Raw genomic sequence first — 15,529 nt, 5'->3', positions numbered from 1 at the left:
TTGAGAGGCAATCAAGTTTCAGATAAATCAGAAAATGACTTTTGGTCTTATTGGAATAATTTAAAATTACATAATATTTAATTGTAAGTGATTCCTTACTAACACTTAACTATTACTCCAATTAATACAAGTTCCACACCCCATAGTAAAAGACGATATTGCTGTCAAACAAAATAGAGTGAAATACACTATTTGAAGAGAAAAATATGGAGAATTAAATAATGAGGACCCATCAAAAGTTCAACATGAAAGATTATTTAGATGAGAGATTCTATCAAAACTCATTCATAGTGTTCTTAGTAGAGAATATGTGATAATAGGTTTCAATATTTTCAACTTCTGACTTGTGATCAAAGGGCCTTTTGAAGAGTCAAGGTTTAGTTAAAAATTTCAAGAGTCTACAAGACTAATTATTACACACAATTAAACAAAAATTGGTGGGCGAGCCTCGTGTATTGGGTGTTGGAAGCAATCCGAATTATGTCCGAGCGCTAGCACTTGATGCGTAGGCCTTGCGAGAAAAGAGCCCCATGTTTTGCTCGAGGACATTTTACGTGTGCCTCGCCCTGTATCGAGTTCCTATTTAATATTTTGCCTTTTGAAATGTATCGGCTTAAGTAACTTGTTATTAAGAAGGATATATACTGGTGGAAATTAAACTTCGTCATGTTAGGGAATTGCTCTCCGTGCAAGCTATCAGCTCATGATTTTGTTGTAGTAATCACGTGGTTATGACTTATGAAGAAAACATCTAACACCATTATTGTTCTCACTAAGAAATCCTAGGTAGTGAAGAACCCTCGTTAATTATGATATGAAATTCTTGAAAGTGATAAAAGAAAAGAAGAATCAAGAAAAAATTAAACTACATATATTATTGTCCAGAATGAATTGAAACGTGCAGATAAACTTTCACAAAACCTAGTGAACAACTCTTTCTACATGATATGAATTAGTGAGAAAAAGTTAAACTGACAAGCGAAAATGAAATTAAGGAGATTCTAGAAAACGTCAAACTCCATTGTCACTAGTCGGATAACACAATGAATTGAAACGTGTACATATACTAGTAACAAAAAATAATGAAGTACTCTTGGTAAATATGATATGAAATTCTTGAAAGTGGGAAAAGAGTAAATTGATAAGAGAAAATATATAAAAAGAAGAAATGATAATATGGTATCAAACCTTGATCAATCTGTTTTGCCTTACGACTTTAAGAGACACTTGAGAAGAGGAGGGATACCATCCAAATTCAATGAATCCAATGGTTTTAATTTGAATCTTTCTCCTTCCTGCAAAATACAAAGACAGCCTCAAACTTACACCTACACATCTTCTATTAGAAGTATACTGTCATTGTTATATACTAATATTAATACTTAATCAAGATTCTTCACTATACCCCCATTATTGGGTGGCTGAATGAGGGGTGTTGAGTTGGAAAAAGAAATTATCCATCGTGATGTTTACACGAAATTAATGAATATATCACAAATTTATTTATTAATAAACTATAATTAATTAGCATTTTCTTTCGTTCTGATCCATTTATGTGGCGCTGTCTTTTATTAGTTCATTTCAAAAATGAAGTTTTTCTATATTTGGAAGCAACTTAATTCTAAATTTTTTATTTTACCTTTAATATTATGTTTTCACTGTCATAAAAATCTCGTGACATATTTAAGTTCACAAGTTTTAAAGTTTTTATTTTTTTTTAAAACTTCGTGTCTAATCAAAATACGCCACATAAATAAAAAATAATAAAGTACAGTATATATTATTCGTTCACTTAACCTAGTTAATTAATGTACCAAGTGTGTGTAAACTTTTTCCTAGTTGAAATTTTCTCATCAGCAAGGATCTAATCATGTCCGACGATTCCAAATTCTCTTGTCCTTCTCCCATAGTCTACACTCTACACTTGTTTGCAAATTATCAACCTTGCCATCAAGTTAAATCACCCGTCAATCCTTGGGTGCTTCGACCATAGGCAGATCCGATCCAGGAAAGTAATTTCGGGTGCCATATCACTTTGAGTTCAATTTAATTTATTTTGGTCTTCAGTTCAACTTATTCGTCTTTTTAGCTTACATTGACAGACCAATCAAAAGAAGTTTTTTTTTAATAATTATTACAACTTGGAGCAAAGCATAAAGTTTTAAAAATTATATAAATCATAAAAATACATCATTTATTTTCAATTATCCTTGACGAATTTTCATATAGACAACTGAAACTAGAACTCGGTTAAAAACTTAGTTTAAAAGGAGTTCGCTGTAGATATATAGATAAACAGAGTAAGAATTAATAAACTAAAAGACACTTAGTAGGAACTAATATGAAAAAAAGGGTCAGCAGCGCAAAACAAAGTCCTTTTTATACTAATATGGAGTACCTTTTTTTCGTATTAGGTCAGCAGCGCAAAACAAAACAAAGACAAAAATAAAACTCCTATAAAGAAGAAACAAGGAAAGGACAAACAAAAAAATGAGAAGAATTCGTCCCCTCAAATGATCACTCAACTTTGTAAAATTACATAGTAAAGTCATTTATGTTTATTTTGTCCAACAAAGTCACTCAAGTTCATACATTTATTTTTATAAAGTAATAATGGCTAGAAAACCACATAAAAATGACTTGAAATTGTTTTGAATATAAAATCAACTTACAATTTATAACCATATGAGATTTTTTATAGATCTCCTCTCAAGTTTGTCTTGATAACACTAATCTCTTTTGTAGTTTGAGATATAATGTTAAATTATGCATAAATCTATATATTCCTCAACTCCCTTTCACAATGCATGAGGCGTTTAATTTAATGCAAAATATCTAATATACTTAAATAAATCAAATCGTAAAGGCTTAAAAATAATTTTGCTGTGTGAATTAGTAATGAGAATTTTAATTTCAATGTTCCATGAAAAGTATACACGCCAAAGGAGATTGAGAAACCAAAGATTAAAGTTTTAAATTTAATAGCAAATATTCGACTTAAGAATATTTTTTCACTTGTTTGCTTAAATTACATCGGTAGGCTTTAAACTATATTAAATTGATACTTTTTTGCTGTGTTCGGGTCTATCGGGATGGTGCGCTAATGGGTTGTAATTGTAAAGATTGTATATATTTGTTTAAAAGTGGAGCCCATGCTTTGTTATTAAATAATTATACTTATATGATATGGATGGTCAAAACTACTTCAAGTGACTTTTAAAATGGTTTTATAGCCATTGTTACTTTATAAGATAAATATATGAACTTGAATGACTTTATTGGCCCAATAAAATAAACATAAATGACTTTATTAGGTAATTGTGTAAAATTGAATAACCATTCGAGAAATTAACTCCCGGTATCAAAGTAAAAATAGCACGGACTAGCCAGTTTACGGACTGATAATTTAAAAATAACCAACATTTGCAAAGTCATTGAAAAATAGTCACTATTTTGGTGCAACACGGACTGGTCTAGCATAATATATTGGACATTGATGCACTTGTGTATAAACTTCCAATATATTATGCTGGAACTCCAACACGCGGAAAGTTCCAGCATAATATACTCGAGATTGGAGCACTTGTGTATGAACTTCCAGCATATTATGTTGGACCGGTATATTATACTGGAACTCCAGCATATTATGCTGGAATATTTTCCGGATTTTAAACAGTATTTTCGTTTAGATTTATCTTTACATGAAAAGTGGCTAAATTTCGATTACTTTTGAAACTGTGACTATTTTTCAATTATCACTTGTAAATCTGACTATTTTTTAATTTCTCCCGGTATCAAACTCATGTATCTTAGGTGAAAATGTTAGCCCAACGCTAGTGGCACCCAGCGATCTTTTGTGAATCCGGATAGCAATTGATTTTATTTATATGCGTATTATATGTGTACACCATATATACAGGGTCCCGAACGAGGTGTGTAGGTGGCGTGCCATCCCCTATCTCCTTACTAGATCTGCCCCAGGCTTCGGGCCTGGCTTAAGAGTTCCCAGTAATCCGTTCCTTCTTAGAAATAAAAGTTCTACTATCAAATTCATCAAATTTTCTTATACGGGAAATCTGAGATAAATCCATAAACTAATAAAGAGCTCATGTTATATTTGAAGTGGACATATTTGTCGATATAAACGAGTTTAGCGTCGTCACGTTCGATGGAAAAAACAATAGGAGTTACTTTTAGCTTGTAGATATAAGCCATTTATTAATTAATTTAGGTATTAGTAAATTTTACATATTTTATTGTAATCTTTCATCATAAAAGATTCGTTTTAAGACAATAACAACTCGATTTTATTATTCTTGAAGTATTAGTAGTGTATGCCATTATTGCTTCATGTAGGATTGTATACGGGTAGAACCGAGCTCTATGCTTGATCGAGGCATCTGGAACAATAGGTCAAGGCTCGGCACCTACATAAGAGGCCGAAGTTACAGATGTAACTGAGCTCGATATCGAGGGTCAAAGTTCGAACAAGACCATCAAATTTGCCCTCGGGTTTATCGGGGGGCACGACCGACTCCACTCCTAACAACCTCGAAGAAAAGCTTTGCCAACTCACACGACAAGTATCCATGATTCTCGGCATTGACCAATCAGTATGGCGAAAATTACGGGATTAAGTCAAAAAGGGAGCCAACGGTCTACATAATTTCTTATAAAATAATGTCTTAAAGGGTTCATCTCCCCCTATATATAAAGGGAATGGAGTAATTCATTGGACACATGGTAACATACTTCAAAGAACAACTTACTATTTTTCCCAGCTTTGTTCATATTATTCTAGCTTCAACAATATCACATATAAATTAGAAGAAAGTTAACCTTGCGAGGCATAAGTTGTTCAATCTGCATGGTTTGCATTTATATTTCTATTTATTCTTGCATATTAGATCTGATTTCTCACTTTGTATCGAATTAGATCACATATACTTAAAACCGCGTATAAATTCAATTGTTATCCGATTTTTCGGGTAAACAGTTTGGTGCCCACCGTGGGACTGAGGATAATAGTAGTTATTTGATACAAATCTTCATAACACACACTACTTTATACTTGCTCTTTGAAGTATCTTTGGTTTCACGCCAAAAATGACAAACTCTCAAATAACACCTCTACATATCGACAACGAGGCCGGTCACCAAGGTGAGAATAACAACATGGCGCCCGCTAATGCGGGGCCACCCGTTGATGTCGTTGGAATTCAGACTGCGGATCCAATTGATGTAAATTCACATGTGGCCATTGACGCAAACTTGCTTACCGACCCTGAAAATAGCGTCTGTGGTGGAGCCCGATCTGCAGCTCGAAACACACAAAATATTAAAGAAGACGGGATTAGCCTACGCATGATCTTCGAAATGCTGCAAGCTCAACAAGTAGCAATAGCTCAGCTACAGAGCCAAACTCAGGCACCGAGCAGGGTTGAAACCGATCCGCCCCAAGATGTCACCCGCCAAACGGAACCGATCGTGGTAAGGTCGAATGAACAAGAATCAGGGACTAACCTCGAAATTATAAAAATGCTCGAGGAGCTGAAAAAATGGATAGAGTCAGGGGAAAAGAGGATCGAAGCGAACGATAAAAAGGTTGAAACCTATAATTTCAGGGTAGATCAAATTCCAGGAGCACCCCTGATATTGGATTGGATTCCAAGAAGTTTGTGCAAAAACCTTTTCCCCTGAGCGTGGCCCCAAAACCGATCCCCAGTATCAAACTCGTGTATCTTAGGTGGAAATGTTAGGCCAACGCTAGTGGCACCCAGTGATCTTTTGTGAATCAGGATAGCAATTGATTTTATTTATATGCGTATTATATGTGTACACCATATATACAGGGTCCTGAACGAGGTGTGTAGGTGACGTGTCATCCCCTATCTCCTTACTAGATCTGCCCCAGGCTTCGGGCCCGACTAAGAGTGAGTTTCCCAGTAATTCGTTCCTTCCTAGAAATAAAAGTTCTACTATCAAATCCATCCAATTTTCTTATACGGGAGATTTGAGATAACTCCATAAACTATTAAAGAGCTCGTGTTATATTTGAAGTGGACATATTTGTCGATATAAATATGTTTACCTTAAAAATTGAGTAACAATTAAACTTATATTATGGTTTTAAGGATATGTGATTTAACTCAATACCAATTGATAAATAACGAATTAAATGGATAAATTGGACAATAAAATAAATCAAACCGGTTTGCAAACAATGGCTCAACCTCGATTTGAGATAGTCTCGAGGTTAGTTAATAAGAACAGTAGAGGATGTAACAAACATCAATGAACAGTGATGAACAGTAAGTAAAACAAAGAAAGCAACGTATGTATATATTCTTATCAGTGAATAATGATTCCCTCTCTTACAAGTGAATGAGATCTCTCTTTATATAATATAAAAATCCTTAAAAAGGTACAACTATAATAACGGAAGTAGATCCCATGATTGGCACTAATAACCGCTTTGATTTGATCTGTTCCGGGATTTTCCGCCATGATCTTCGACCGGTTACTGATATCTCGTCACTCCGTTATTACGTCTTACTCGAAGTCAGTTATACTTGATCTCGGTTGTTGTTGGCCTTGATCTCAATGAATACTTCAATCTACAGGATTGATGTTCTATCTTCGAGCTCAAGCCCGATCTATTATGAGGTTACCCTCGAGGCAACTCCCCTGCCAACGAAATCGGGTATGCCCGATCTCGACCGTATACAGATAGTCCCCTCATTTTTTTGGAATGTAATGAGAAGAAACGAATTTGAGACTTCGATTTAATACCTCGATCAATTATGATGTCAACATCGTGACGTAAGCGACAGAAGCGATTGAAGATTCATGTCTGCACAGTTTCCAAGGTCATTAATTAATGCCAGTTGATGGTCGGCCACCAGTGCTTTCAAACCATCAAAGTGGCTATTATAAATAGACCATCTTCATAATCTTCTCAAACTTTACTTTCAAACTTCTTCTAATCTTCAAAAGCTCTTCTATTCTCTTTAAGTTCATCAACTTTGCTAGTTTCCGCTTGCCAATCTCTTATTAAAATACAGATTCCGCCTTCGTCTTCCTTAAACCTCATATAGCAATGGAAAAAATATCAAAGACCGTTCCTCAATAAGAAAAGGCCTCCTCATCGCGGCCGGCCGGTGACAAAACACCGGTGGAGCCATGTATCAAAGAGTGCATCCACGGGCTATGTGAACTTACTTCCGACTTTGAAGTCGAAAAAACTCTTCGGTTCCTGGCCGATGCGAGCCCATGTCTAGATACATTTGTTCGATATTCGAAGGCTATCTCGAGCAGGTGAAAAAAGAATGCCTTTGGGAGAATAAAGAGGTGGTGATTCCTACCCCCGAGGAGGACATCACCACTCATGTGAAAGCGTTCTTAAGTGTGTATACTTACCCTTTCATACTGGGTTCCGTCGATCCTGTCATAATCAACTTCTGCCGCCAATACTGGGTAACCCTAGGTCAGATCTGCCCCTCTTTTTGGCGCATTGTCATTTTTCTCAGATTCTTCTCAAGCAAGGTCGAAGGGATATATTTCACCCTCGATCATCTCATTAGGCTATACAACCCCCATCTTTATCGGGGCGAATTGATAAGGCTTCAGCGTCGGGCCACGAATATGTTGTTCTCGAGAATAGACAAGGACAAGGATCAAGGATGGATGGGCCAGTTTGTCCGAGTCAGGACCTCCGACTTAATCCCCGTCGAGAAGATGCCATTCCCCGAAGAATGGAACATGAAGCGTAAGTAGAACCTCGCCGATAACGTTTGACTACTTGTTATGTTTCCTTTACCTCTTCTCATATATATTCTTCTTTATGGTGCAGCTTCCCCCTGGTAACCTGGTGCGGTCCCGGACCTTACAGGTTGGGTTCGACAACTGGTTTCAACCTCTTCGTATGCTGAGCGCTCGTGGCGCGATTTGGCCAAGGGTCGATAGGAGGCCAAAAATTATGGTAAGTTCCCTTGTCCGTGTTTGATGCTTTCCTATGAAATACTTCTTTTTAAATTGATTTCTTCTCATACAGGTCTTGAAGACAATGTCGTTATGAGGCCACCTCCCCCCGGGGAAGAGGAGGTTCCGAAGCCGACCAAAGATAAGAAAAGGAGAAGGGCCTCGCCTCCAGATACCCCAACGCCCAGGAAAAGCAGGGCTCGAAAGTCGAAGACTGATCCCGCCGTTCTGTCTGCCGACTGATCCCGCCATTCTATCTGCCGATATAGTCCAAACACTACGAGATGAAGACGATAAGGGAGAAGATGCCGACTGCCTGTCGGTGGCTCGGAAGAGGGGAGGCATCGAAGCTTCGAGAACTGCTGAGCTGGTGATGGTCGAGGAGGTTCACCCTCAGATCGAGGTAATCTCGAATGAAGGTCCGAGCAGAGTCCCCGAGTCATCGGGTGTTGATGATGCCTCCTGCCGTGATGGGCAACCGGTGGGTGTGCCCGAAGGGTCTAGTTCTGAGGCCCTTCAAAGAGAAGAGAATGCCTCAAGTGACTCGCTTGAGGAAATTAGCATTGATGATTCGCCGCCCGGCCCTACATTCTTTGAGGGGCAGTTTCGGGATGCCCGGTCCATGGGGACCCCCGATGTGGGGACGGACCCCCGAAGGGGATGATATATTTCGCGGCTGCTTCGCGGGGGTCGATGATGTTTCCGACCTGGATGCATCACTCATTTTTGATGAGGCTTAGTGGCTTCTAAACCAAGTGAGTTTTAGCCCATGTTACCATGTTTGCGTTTGTTTTTATTTCTCTAAGTTTGATTTCCTTCCTTTCTGTATAGGCTACGACGCTCCATCGAGAAATGTCCTCCAAATACTAGATGAGTTGTCCCGATGTGAGGCTGATCTCACAAAGCTTACGGAGGAGAGATACGCCCTCAAACTCCTCTATGTACAAAATGAAGAGGAAATCATGAGTATTCGAGCTGAGCTGATAAGAGCTCCTCAAGATCAGACCGAGCTCATTGAACGGGTAATGTAAATTTTTTGGAGCTTGTTATGTATTAACTTGATAGTGGCGACTAACACTTTGATCATGTATGTTCAGCAGTAGGCCGAATTGGTTGAGAGCTTCGTGAGGAGGCCAAGATGAAAGAGGTAGAGACTTTGGGGTGGAAGCAGAACATGGACCGTCTCACCTCGGAGAGAGATGCGGTCCGGGCCCAACTCTCTTCGGTTGAGCGTCAACTCCAAAGAGTGGCGGAGGAGAACTTGACTCAAGCCTAGAATGTTGAAGAGCTCGAGACTCGGTTGGCCGTTGAGCTTAAAATGGCCTCATCCGAGGTAGAGGCGCTCGTGGCCTCCTACCGAGCTGACGCTGAAGCCGCTAACACTCGGGCAAAGGAAATTTCTGATGCTACTGAGGTTAGATTGTCCTGTGTTGCCGAGCATGCTAGGCGCCAGTCTCGAAGAGAGACTCTTGAGGAAGTACATGCTCGTGGATTAGACCTCTCGGCTGATATCGAGAGTGCAAAGGTTTTTGAGGATGAGGCCGGAGCTTTGTTTTCCGATGATGAAGACTCTACGAGTGGATCTGAAAGCGGAGGAGATGAAGATGAATCTCCCGAAGATGCGGTTCCCGGGGCGGACTAGGCACTTTAGGATTTTTTCTCCTTTTGTTTTTTGTGTAAGACATTGTGTGGTCTTTGTTAATACTTTTCATATTTGAAAGATTCCTTTTCTTTCTGTTTTGTCTTCGATTTCTGATTTATGATAAATTCTGTTTTGCCTTTGCCTTGTGAAAACTTTGTTGCCATCGGGTTGCTGTAGCCTCTATAATCGAGTGAGTAATAGCTCAAACTCAGAGTAGAACAAACCCTTAGGTTTTTTTGTTAAGCGAGGGCGAGTCCCCGAGCTCAACAATATGTTCGGGATTTTGATTTTGGATGGCTTGATCGAAGCCGTAATTGTACTGTTTTTGTAGCCGAGTTCGAGTAAGTTTCGAACTCACAGTAACAGACCCCTTAAGGTTTTATATCAAATAATGATGAATCCTCGAGCTATATTCAAGTTAGTTTTATTTGACCTCGGAATAGTGGAACCCTTATGTCCGAATTGAGTGAGAACAAAATCTCGAACTCTAAGTGTATTGACCCTTAAGCTCTTTAGATTGGGCTGATATGGCCTCTATACGATGGCTATTTTTTACTTTTTTCGGCTTAGAAGACTTAGTAAAAATATTCTTTATACCTTAACATGTACTCTTTACCCATTAGGTTTTTTTAAGGTTCAATGTCGATTGAAACCCCTTTTCTTTTTGTGCCTTAGCACGTTTGTGTTAAGATAAGTTGATACCTCTTAAGGCTTTTTGAGGGATGATTTTGTCGAAGCCCTTTTGATTACTTGCCGAGGGTAGCCTTTTTTAACCGATTTTTCAAAGAATTCGAAGGCCTATTTTTATTAAGGGATTCGGACATTTCCGAGCCGCCTTAATTTGGCCGTAGCCTTTGGGTGCCTCTTGGGCTTATTTCCCAATAATACTTCGAACTTGTTCGAAGTGTTAGTCCCCGAGAATGATGGCCTAGGCCTTTAGATCGAGGGGTGCCTCTTTGAGGTCTTATGAATTTGAGTTTAGATTACTCGAATATGTCGATCGTCGACGGCAGTCCCCGAGTGTACGAAGTATATTTGTACTTGGCCCTTGAGCCATTTCTTACAAAATCATAAGTATGGAGCTTGTATAGTATAAAAATCTTATTGAGACACAAGATGTTTGATATAGAAAGAATGCTTCTTTGTATAATTTATACATGCGTACATGTTTTGCCATCGGGGCTCGACTAATCTATATGGACACGGCTCATTCGACCGTTTGGCCCATTACAAAGTTTTCCTATCGAGACCCTTTGACACAAAGTATTTTCCTCGAAAGTGTAACATCCGAGGGTGATGCCTCCCCTGTATTCGAGGTTGATTATAAAGAAGGCTTGGATACTATTGAATTTTCCTCAGGTAGCACATAATTATTGCCTCGTTAAAAACCTCGCCGGAAAAACCCACTTGGGAAAACAAAAATAGATCTAAGGGAAAAAGCGTGCAACGCGTACTTTAAAACCTGAGGTCTCGATGTCTTAGCAATAATACCGTTTGATAAGCGATATGTTCTAATTATTTGGCAGTTGTTCGCCGTCCATCGTGCCGAGCTTATAAGATCCCTTTCCGACGATGTCGAGGACTTGGTAGGGTCCCTCCCAATTTGGGCCGAGCTTCCCTTCATTAGGATCTCGAGTGTTGATGGTGATTTTCCTCAGGACTAAGTCCCCGACTATGAAGTGGCAAAGGTTGGTTCTCCTATTGTAGTATCTTTCGATTCGTTGCTTTTGTGCAGCCATTCGAACGAGTGCGACTTCTCGTTTTTCATCTGATAATTCGAGACTAGTATTCATAGCCTCGTGATTTGATTCTTCTGTTGTATGTCGAAACCTGGCACTGGGTTCCCCGACTTCGACTGGAATCAAGGCTTCGGAGCCATATACTAAGGAGAACGGGGTTTCCCCCGTTCTAGACTTTGATGTTGTTCGATATGCCCAGAGTACTTCAGGTAGGATTTCTCTCCATTTCCCTTTAGCGTCGTTCAACCTTTTTTTTTAGGTTTTGAATGATAGTCTTGTTCGTTGATTTGGCATGTCCGTTCCCACTAAGGTGATACGACATTGATAATATCCTTTTTATGTTGTAGTCTTCGAGGAATTTCGTCACTTTGCTGCCGATAAATTATTTTCCATTGTCACATACTATTTCGGCAGGTATCCCAAATCGATATACGATGTGATCCCAGATGAAGTCTATAACCTCTTTCTCTCTCACTTTCTCGAACGCCTGTGCTTCAACCCATTTAGAAAAATAGTCAATCATAAATAAAATGAACTTAGCTGTACCTGGGGCCGATGGCAGAGGGCCGACGATATCCATCCCCCATTTTTTGAATGGCTATGGGGACATAACTGAATGAAGTTGTTCTCTGGGATGATGTATCATCGGTGCAAACCTTTGACATTTATTACATTTTAGAACAAACTCCTTAGTGTCATTTTCCATGCTATCCCAGTAGTATCCTGCTCTAATGATTTTGTGAATCAGTGATTCGGCGCCGGGAGTGGTTCCCATAAATGCCTTCATGTACCTCTCGTAAAACATAATCGGTGTCTCCTGGTCCTAAGCATACTGCCAATGGTCCATCAAATGTCCTTCTGTATAATGTTCCATCTTCAGCCAATGTGAATCGAGCAACTTTGGTTCGTAGGGCCCTCGACTCTTTAGGGTCCGATGGGACCTTTCCGTTCGTCAAGTATTCAATATATTTATTCCTCCAATCCCAGGTTAAGCTTGTAGAGTTTATCTCGACATGACCTTCCTCGATCACGGATCTCGAGAGTTGAACGACAGTCCCCGTGCTGATCTCATCTTCCTTGACCGATGATCCCAAATTTGCAAGTGCATCGGCCTCACTATTTTGTTCTCGAGGTACATGCTGTAAAGTCCATTCCTTGAAACGGTGCAAGGTTACCTGCAGCTTGTCCAAATACCTTTGCATTATATCCTCTCGAACTTCGAAGGTTTTGTTTACTTGGTTCACCACCAGTAAAGAGTCACACTTGGCTTCAATGACTTCTGCTCCCAAGCTTTTAGCTAACTCGAGACCAGTAATCATGGCCTCACACTCGGCCTCATTATTAGTCAACCTAGAAGTTTTGATAGATTGCCTAATAGTGCTACCCGTGGGCGGCTTCAAAATGATGCCTAGCCTGGACCCCTTCACATTCGAAACACCGTCTGTAAAAAGGGTCCATACCCCCGATGATGTACCCGATTTTAACAAGAGTTCCTTTTCAACTTCGGGTACGAGGGTTGGCGTGAAATCGGCCACAAAGTCCGCTAAAATTTGAGACTTGATGGCCGCCCGGTGTTGATATTCGATATCGTACCCACTGAGTTCGACGGCCCTTTTGGCCAATCGGCCCGATAGTACGGGCTTGTGCAAAATATTACGAAGTAGGTAAGTGGTTAATACGCATATGTGGTGACATTGAAAGTATTGTCTTAACTTTCTAGAGGCTCTTATCAGTGCAAGTGCAGTTTTTCTAAGTGTGGATATCTAGTTTCTGCTTCTCTTAAGGTTCGAATTACATAATAAACGGAAAATTATGTACCTTGCTCTTCTCGAACTAGGACATCACTTACCGCGATTTCCGATACTGCCAAGTACAAGTAAAGTTTCTCATCTGCCTTTTGAGTGTGAAGCAGTGGTGGGCTCGATAGGTATCGCTTCAATTCCTCCAATGCCTGTTGGCGTTCCGAGGTCCATGCGAAATCGTTCTTCTTTTTGAGTAGAGAGAAAAATCAGTGGCTTCGATCCGATGACCTCGAAATAAATCGGCCTAAGGCAGCTATCCGTCTAACAAGCCTCTGCATGGCTTTTACACTGTCCACAGCGGTGATGTTTTCGATGGCCTTGATTTTATCGGGGTTGATCTCGATCCCCCGATTCGATACCATGAAGCCAAGGAACTTGCCTGAACCGACCCCGAAAGCACATTTCTCGGGGTTGAGCTTCATGTTGTATTTCCTTAAAATCTCGAATGTTTCCTGCAAATGAGCCAAATGGTCCTCTGCGCGCAAGGACTTAACTAGCATGTCATCAATATAAACTTCCATTGATTTACCTATTTGTTCTTCGAATATTTTATTTACTAGGCGTTGGTAAGTAGCTCCTGCATGTTTTAGCCCGAAGGGCATTACATTATAACAATATGTTCCATACTTGGTGATAAATGAAGTCTTTTCTTGGTCTTCCGGGTTCATTTGGATTTGATTGTACCTGGAATAGGATTGAGAAAAGTAAGGATCTCGTGGCTGGCCGTGGCATCGATCATGCGATCGATGTTAAACAGTGAAAAAGAATCTTTGGGGAATGCCTTATTTAAATCCTTATAATCTACACACATTCTAAGTTTGTTCCCTTTTTTAGGGATTACAACTACATTGGCTAACCATTCAGGATATTTCACCTCCTGAATAGACCCTATTTTGAGAAGTTTAGTTACCTCGTCCTTTATGAATGCGTGCTTTACCTCGGACTGGGGCCTTCTCTTTTGCTTCACCGGTTTGAACCTAGGGTCCAAGCTTAGCCGATACATCGTTATCTCCGGTGGGATCCCTGTCATGTCTAAATGGGACCAAGCAAAACAATCTATGTTATCAATAAAAAATTGAATAAGCTTTTTCCTGAGTTCGGGGGTTAATCCCGTTCCCAGGTATACCTTTTACTCGGGCAGGTACTCGATCAATATAACCCATTCCAGCTCTCTTTGACCGTTGATTTGGTGGCTTCAGAATCTTCGGGAACAATAAAAGTTTGAAGGGTCAGAAAATCCTCTTCTTCTTCTATCTCCTGCTTCCCCGATTCGGTCGAGGCTGGTGGTTATGATTGCTATTTGACTTCCTGTTTACCTTTGATGCTCGACCTTTCAGAGGTTGGTAGGGTCGATATCGGCGTTACCTCATCGACCGCAAACATTTTCTTTGCAGCATGCTGCTCCCCGTATACTATTTTTACACCGTCCGACGTCGGGAATTTTATCATTTGGTGGAGAGTCGAAAGGGACTGCCCTCATATTGTGGATCCAAGGCCTTTCGAGTAGGGCATTGTATCTCATGTCGCCCTCGATTACGTGGAACTTGGTATCTTAAATGGTTCTAGCCACGTTCACTAGTAGAATAATATCCCCTTTAGTTGTCTCACTGGCCATATTGAATCCGTTTAAGACCCGAGCGGCGGGCACGATTTGATTTTTAGGACGAGCTGCTCCACGATCCTCGATCGGATGATATTCGCTGAGCTACCTGGGTCCACTAACACACGCTTAACGTGAACTTTATTTGATAAGATAGAAATTACTAGAGCGTCGTTGTGGGGCTGAGAAATGCCTTCTGCTTCTTCGTTGTTGAATGATAAAGTGCCTTCGGGCACATAATCTCGGGTTCATTTTTCTCTAGTGATTGATACCTTAGTGCATTTGAATATGGGTCCCTGTGGAATGTCGACCCAACCGAAGATCATATGAATGAGATGTTGGGGTTCCTCCTGTTCATTTTTCCTGTTGGCATCTCTTTCTCTGAAATGATTCTCTGCTCGATCGCTGAGGAACTCTCGAAGGTGGCCCTCATTGAATAGACGGACTACCTCCTCCTTTAATTGCCTGCAATCCTCGGTCTTGTGACGATGCGTGTCATGATACTTGCACATTAAATTTGGGTTTCTTTGGGAAGGATCGGTTTGTATGGGTCTAGGCCACTTAGTATCTTTGATCCTTCCGATTGCCGATACAATGTCTGATGCATCGATACTAAAGTTATATTCCGATAACCGATGTGCCTCTATGGGATCGGCATACTTGTCAAAACCACTTTTGCTTATAAGTCCCCGAGAATTCTGTCCTCTATCACTTCTTCGATCGTTCTGGGCGAAATTACGTCCTGAACCATTGCTACTTCGATCTG

General features: G+C 40.1%; 1 pseudogene; it reads left to right on the top strand.

Moving 5' to 3' along the window:
- Positions 1-9,298: 9,298 nt before the first annotated feature.
- Positions 9,299-15,529, top strand: part of LOC142166902 (F-box/kelch-repeat protein At1g22040-like) — a 105,243-nt pseudogene continuing 99,012 nt past the window's right edge.

The sequence above is a fragment of the Nicotiana tabacum genome, chromosome 2 (genome assembly GCF_000715075.1).
Source record: "Nicotiana tabacum cultivar K326 chromosome 2, ASM71507v2, whole genome shotgun sequence".
NCBI lineage: Eukaryota > Viridiplantae > Streptophyta > Magnoliopsida > Solanales > Solanaceae > Nicotiana > Nicotiana tabacum.
The sequence above is the reverse complement of the archived record's forward strand: the minus strand, read 5'-3'. Positions and strand labels throughout refer to the sequence as shown.